We start from the raw sequence: 7,488 nt of genomic DNA, 5'->3' as shown, positions 1-7,488 counted from the left end.
TGATAATGTCTAAATGATTTTGTGGTAGGTCACAGTATTTTTCAAACTTATATAGAGATGTCGCTATTGATAAAGCTGAGGGTTTGTTACAAATGAAGAAAGACAACCCAAAGCCTAATGCACGCACTGCATTATCACTTATTTGTTTGCTCGATAAATTCACCACACAATCACTTCTAGCATTATTGGTCCAATCACTGTCGTTGATAAGGTTGTTTAATTTTCTGTCCAGTTTTCTAATCAAAGTGTCTGTAGTTCTACGAAGTTTTCCATATATTTCTTGCCTTAATGCGTGTTTCCAATCAGCGGGAATCGAGTAGTTGAAGTTACGTCGAGCTTTTACCAGTTCTTTAAATTTCTCCTTTTCCTCCATTTTCGCGGCAGCAATGTGACGTTTTAATATAATTGAAGAAAATTCGTTAATGCACTGTTTATTCATCTGAGTGAAAAACCTCATTGTATTAATTGGGGTGATACCTCGGTAATTGCTAGATCTAATGATATGTTTCAAGAAATTTACTGGAATCGGCAATTATACAAATCACTAATAAAAACAACCTAAATCTTAGTCTGGGAATGTACCATTTGGACCCATATATTTGTAAGATGTTTATGAAGGACCTTAAAATAAATGAACTACTAATAAATTAGTCCCACATGTATATAGTTATTATTTCTTTCTCTCTCTCTCTCTCTCTCTCTCTCTCTCTCTCTCTCTCTCTCTCTCTCTGGTTCGATATTCTCTCTCCCTCTTTCTCTTGCTCGATATATATATATTTATATTTTCTTTCATCTTTTCATTAATAATAATTTTTTGGGGAAAATTTGTGTAAAATTCATGATATTAAATTGTATATGCTCCTGTGTTTTTTCAAAATGTACTGTTTTTCTGGAAGAATCACTTGTTTACTGCGTGTATCCTTCAAGGTGTGGCTACCCTCAGGCTGCTCCTCCTTTCTGTAGAGTGAAAATCGCCCTTATTGCTAATCTTGTAGTGTCAGTTTGGATATTAAGCCTTCTTTTGACTATGTTGTTCTCTGTAAAATCAGTTTGCCTTCAGTAAAGGGTCCGAACAGGACCGAAAGTACTCGGCTATCTTGCTTTATCATTTTTTCCTTCGTGGCAAAAAACCTTTATATATATATATATATATATATATATATATATATAATATATATACATACACATCATACATACATACATACATACATACATACATACATACATACTATATATATAAATATATATATAATATATATATACTATATATATTATAATATATATACTATTATATAAATATATATTATATATATATAATATATATACATACAGACTATATATATATATATATATATATATATATATATATATAATATATATATCTATATATATATATATAATATATATATATATATATATATATATATATATATATATATATATATTATAGATATATATATATATATATATAGTATAGTATGATGATATATATATAGATATATATATACTATATATATATATATATATATATATATATATATATATATATATATATATGTATATATATATGTATGTAGTATATGATATGTATGTATATATATATATATATATATATATAGATATATATATATATATATATATATAATATATATATATATATATATATATATATATATATATATATATATTAATAATTTGGTACTTTGAAACCTTGTCATTACTCTAGGATCTAGAAACGCTACATCCTTCGGTCTCCAACATCACAGTGGTGAATGAAAGTTTAATGTAATTTTATTTTGTTTACACTCATAAGGTCAATTGCAATTGTATAAAATCTTACAAAATTCAGTGTGTAAAGAAATTAGAAAAATATGTAAATATATCATGTCTAAGGGACGGAACGTCTTATGCACCACTTCCTGATTTCTTAGATGCTCTACTTTCCTTTCTTTCCGATATGAAGGTCTTATATTTATTATTTATTTATCTTCTTGTTCACCGCCTCTTTCATTGCACCAGGACACTTTTTCTTTAGTTTCACAAATATCGATTGATAAGCTGCATTTCTTTTGTGTTTGTCTCAATATTCTTTACTTTTTATATTCCACAAACATTGCTACGACTTATAAATCTCGGAAGAACCCCATCCAGAACTCTTTATCTATTGAAAGTCTTACATGTTGAACGATATCCTCTTCTGTGCCGTTTCTTGGTAAATGAACCTCCTAGTTCATCAAGCCTCGTCGAGACACCACTCACGGTCAAACTATCAGTTCTGAACGACTTAATCTGAAAACCCCCTATTTGACTGTCGTGTCGGACCGTGAGTTGCTCATTCAAACCTCAACTGTCAGGTTTGACTGCCCCGCTTGATCAGATCTGACTTGACTAAAAACACCTTACTCACATTCAAACTTGCTTAAACCCCTCCCATTTCGATCGGGCATGACAAATCCCATCTGACGTGAGTGGCCGGCCTAAGCCCTCTGAGGAATAGGTTGCACCCGACCATGATCTTTACGGAGACATCGTGGTAGCTTAGGAAATTAATATAAGTAACAGCGAAAGTGAATTTCCTGTATAGTGTGAAAGCATATCTGTTCTGTTCTCTTATAATTAGTACATTTAGGAAGGAAATTTTCTATCTACTTCCCATTTGAAAAATTCCAAAGTAACTGTCTGTACGAAAGGAAGATGCTGGAATTTGCTATCGTCAATCAAACCAACAATATGAACCTGTTAAGAGACATTAATTGGAAATCAGATGACATCGACGAGATAATCCTGAGGTGTCTTCTCAAGCAGGTGTTCCAGAAAATACGACCACCGGATTGTCGGAAGTTAATGATGCCAGAAAACAGAAAACACTAGGGAATAGAAAGTTTTCCTATGACGTCACAGCTGACGAGCGCCTGATAAGCCGCCGGCATCTTTTAGGTCAAACATTGTAAATGAAGGAAATGTCCAATTTCGTTGTCATTCTAAGGAAATATGAACCATATCACGAAAAATGGCAAGTAAGGACAATTCATAAACAGAAGATTGATTACACCGAGTCTCTGGAGCCTGCAGTACGTGAAAGATATATAATAATAAACTAACTTGTCAATAATAAAGGAATAGTTGCCTTTGTTACCCTCTGAGATGCGATTTAACAAATATCCCTCCATAGATTTAAGTGGTGGTTGTGATTTTGGACATATGAAATATTGCAGCTCATGTGAATGTCGATATTGAAGATATCGAAAAGGCAAAATATTGCACAAATAAGTTTTTTTTTTGTGAGCACACGGTGACACTTTTAGAGATTGATGTCATGGGATTTTTTGCATGGATTTTTTTTACTCATTTCTTGCCCATATGTGGAATTGGGACCTCGTTGGCGATTGTTTTAAACTTGATTTCCGTGTAAATTGTACGTTGAATTTATACATAGTTTAATTTCCGGCCAAATCATCATAAGTCGCACCCCATCCAGGGACATACTATAAATGCTACTTAGTCGTGGGGAAATTTTCCACAACAGTAGCCATTTTTTGCACTTTTGATATTTAATACCAACTTTAACAAATACTTAATTCACTATCCACTACTTCAAGTTTTAAAGATTTGAACAAAATAACTTCCAAACGACTATAAATCATCTATCATTTGACAGAGAGCACACTGGCAGTTAATTAATTACTCTATGAAATATATGCCCTAGCTAGGCTTCTTTAATTATTCAACATTATCATTAATTACACTAACAGTTAATAGTACTCGTCACTCTTAATGTGATCTGAGCAGATTTTCGTGTCTTGACGGCTGAAACATTTCCCCGTTTATCCTGGAAATCCACAGTGCTCTCCTTTCACTAATCTTTTGAGTTTCTCACAACAGCAGGGACTGAGTAATGCAAATTGCCGTCTCTGTTTCACCTATTGAGGCACTCAAACACACTGCAAGTGTTTACCATAGTACTACAATATCATTGCAAATATCCGAAAAATTGTTCTTATCATGGCTGACTTCCGTGTTTACATCCGGGTTTCATTCTGGATCGAAAACTATTTATAGTTAATTTATTTCCATCCTATCTGGGTCAATGGTCACCTGCATACCAACCGAGACTGCCACACCTGCATCTGCTTATATATATATATATATATAATATATATATATATATATATATATATATATATATATATATATATATATATATATATATATAATTATCACAATCATCACCGTGATTCATATAGATCATTCGAGCTACAATTGTCCTTTAATATCTAATTCGCTCTACTTCGGAATTGATATATTTTCATATATGTACCGAAGGGGAATTTTTAGTTGATAATAATTTCGTCCTCAAAATCATGGGATCGAACCACCGTCCAGTGGATGGGAACGAAATCAGGACGTCCTTGTGATGTTATCAAGTCGGCCAACAGAAAGGCCGACTTGATAACGTCCGAAGTAGAACGAATTAGATATTAAAGGACATTTGTAGCTCGAATGAGATATATATATATATACATATATATATATATATATATATATATATATATATATATGAATAATTATCACATCGAACCGTGATCCATTATATATCAATTCAAGCTACAAATGTCCTTTAATATCTAAATTCACTTTACCTCCCAAATGATATATTTTCATATATTTACCAAAGGGGAATTTTTTAGTTGATAATAATTTCGTCCCCCCATGGGATCGAACCACCGTCCAAGTGGACGGGGACGAAATCAGGACAGTCAGTGACGCTATCCAATCAGCCAACAGCGTCTCTGTTGCTGATTGGATAGCGTCACTGACTGTCCTGATTTCGTCCCGCCACTTGGACGGTGGTTCGATCCCATGGGGGGACGAAATTATTATCAACTAAAAAATTCCCCTTCGGTAAATATATGAAAATATATCATTTGGGAGGTAAAAGTGAATGTAGTATTAAAGGACATTTGTAGCTTGAATTGATATATATAACCTATATATTAATTATATATATATATAAATATAATATTATATATATTATATATTATATAAATTATATATCTTATATAATCTTAGTCTATACCCTTGTGAGACATCAACTGTCCATATTTTACCAGTGAACAGGGACACAGAAGGAAGTGCTTGAAATATATGGTTGCAAGTTTAAATGGTGTTTTATGGGCCTTTTAGCCTATCTTCATATTACACTGTTGTATTATACAGTAAGATATTCCTATTTACATACATATATACACACATTATGGTACAGGAATTTAAAGAACAATTACCGTCCATTTTTACCAACTTAAAATCAACATTGAAGGGGGTAACCGCCCCCACGCGGGCCTTTTTCATCAATAACAGTCAGTAACAATGTTCATGATGATAGACTCAGTAACCCTTACGATAATATTGATCTGAGCAATGAGACAAATTACAGCCAAGCATCGCACAATGTCAAGACTTTATTACTAATCTAGACTAAATCACTACCAAAATTCACCGGCATTACATTATGGCTTAACTTGTTTTTGTTCCCCACCAACATATATTCAGTTTTAGCTGCGTGAATACCTTTCATTCATTTGTAGTATATCCTCTGTGTCATTACTGGAGCTATAAGATTGAGTGTCATTTACATAAATCTCTTTCTTCATCTTACTTTCCACCCTCTCCTAACACTTGATTCATAGTGCAGCTACGAGGTTTTCATCCTGTTACACCTTACAAACCTTTTACTGTCAATTTCCATCTCAGCGCTGAATGCTCTCATTGGTCCCAGTGCTTGGCCTAAATTCTATACTATTCAACTCAACTACAGTGAGTGAATCAGCAACAGTTGCGTACTTTTGGGTATTTTAATTTAAGAAATTGTTCGTCTGACAGGCTTTGGGCTGTATTGTACAGGTATTGTTATTAGGTACTGGCAAAACCATAGATATAGAGAGAACAAAACAATTTCACAGTCATCGTCCGTTGGCTAGAGATTAGTGTGCCGTTTAGAATTAAATGCCATAAACTGCAGCAAAATATTATTAACGGATTTCTAGATTTCATTTTCATCATAAGTTTTGTGATCATAATGACGACCTTCCGAGAATTTACTGTATGTTTCTTATAGATTGCACTGAACTTGATCCCACCAGGAGAGCTTTGAGATGCGATTATTATACTTGATTAGGAAGAGGGATAGTCTCCCCTTTTCCATTACTATCTTCAGTTACAGTTAAATATCAATAGCAATGAACACAAACTTACATCCGGGGGGGAATAAATTGCTTGGACAACCGATTAATGACAGACAGAAGAGTAGTCATTGCCGGCAAAGAACAATACCTTGTATACCATTTTTTTTAGTCCTCACGTAAGAGTAAGCACAATAAAACTTTGGAGAACATTATTTAAAAGGTTGATGATAAAATAGAACAAAAAGCATTACATATTGACTTAATACATTTAGTTTAACAAGTTAATTTGCGATTGGCGTATTAATCCATATACTGATTTACTTATATAGAAAGGTCATATCCAAGTTATCTGAATGCTTATTCATAATATTAAACACTTTACCTTAAAAAGTCGATGCTCTTTTGTTTAAAAATTTAATGTTTTGATTTCGAGAGAGTCTATTCCTTATGTTCCTGCCTGAATGTCGTCTGCGATTCAAAGGTAAGTCAAACTGTCATCGTCATTTGCGGTTACAGTGTTTAGACCGATAAAAATATTGTAAGTCCAGTAATATTTTGTGAGTTTTAACATCGTGTGTGTTTCGTTTAGCGTAATTTTTCATGTTTTTTGTCGTTGTAGTGTTATTATAGGCTTTTGCAAGTTCGCCCACTCCAAGCCTTGGTCCTTTTTAAGCTTAGGTAGTACTAGTATAGGTACTACCTAACTACTAGGTACCCAAATCGGTGTCATTTGTTGTGATGAAAATTGCAGGTCTTAATTTCAAGTTATAGGTATTAGCGTAGTAGCCAATATTGCGCCTGACGTTATAAATGGTAGCCTAATTGGATTTGAGTTACCTACCCAAGTCCATAATTAGCCTACCTATCATTTCTTTGTCTTACCTAGCTAAGGAAGGACCATGCTACTGTCCGTACTAGGCTACTAGGGGAAACAACCAAGTGGACTAACTGATCCAGTCTTGGCCTCTTGTAGATCCACCCTCCAAAAAAGTACTTTAACACACAACACCTCGAGACCTCTACTCTCCTTTCAAAGTAGGGGGAACAACCGACTTGTAGTGGATCCAGTGGTACCTATTTCTACAGAAGCAGTCCGCACGGACTGCAAGGAACGTAACCACGGATACGACATCCACTAGGGATTAGGGCGTCCAATGTATTTCGCCGTGTTTAGTACTGGCCCCGGAGTGTTAGTTACAGTCGTCCGAATAAATCTTACATAAAATTCTTGTTCAGTAGGTAAAACTGCTTAGAAGAACCGCAACTGCCATAGTCTAGGCCGCCACGGATAAGTACCCTAGATCTA

Source organism: Macrobrachium nipponense, chromosome 2 (assembly GCF_015104395.2).
Source record: "Macrobrachium nipponense isolate FS-2020 chromosome 2, ASM1510439v2, whole genome shotgun sequence".
Classification (NCBI taxonomy): domain Eukaryota; kingdom Metazoa; phylum Arthropoda; class Malacostraca; order Decapoda; family Palaemonidae; genus Macrobrachium; species Macrobrachium nipponense.
Note: the sequence above shows the minus strand (reverse complement) of the source record.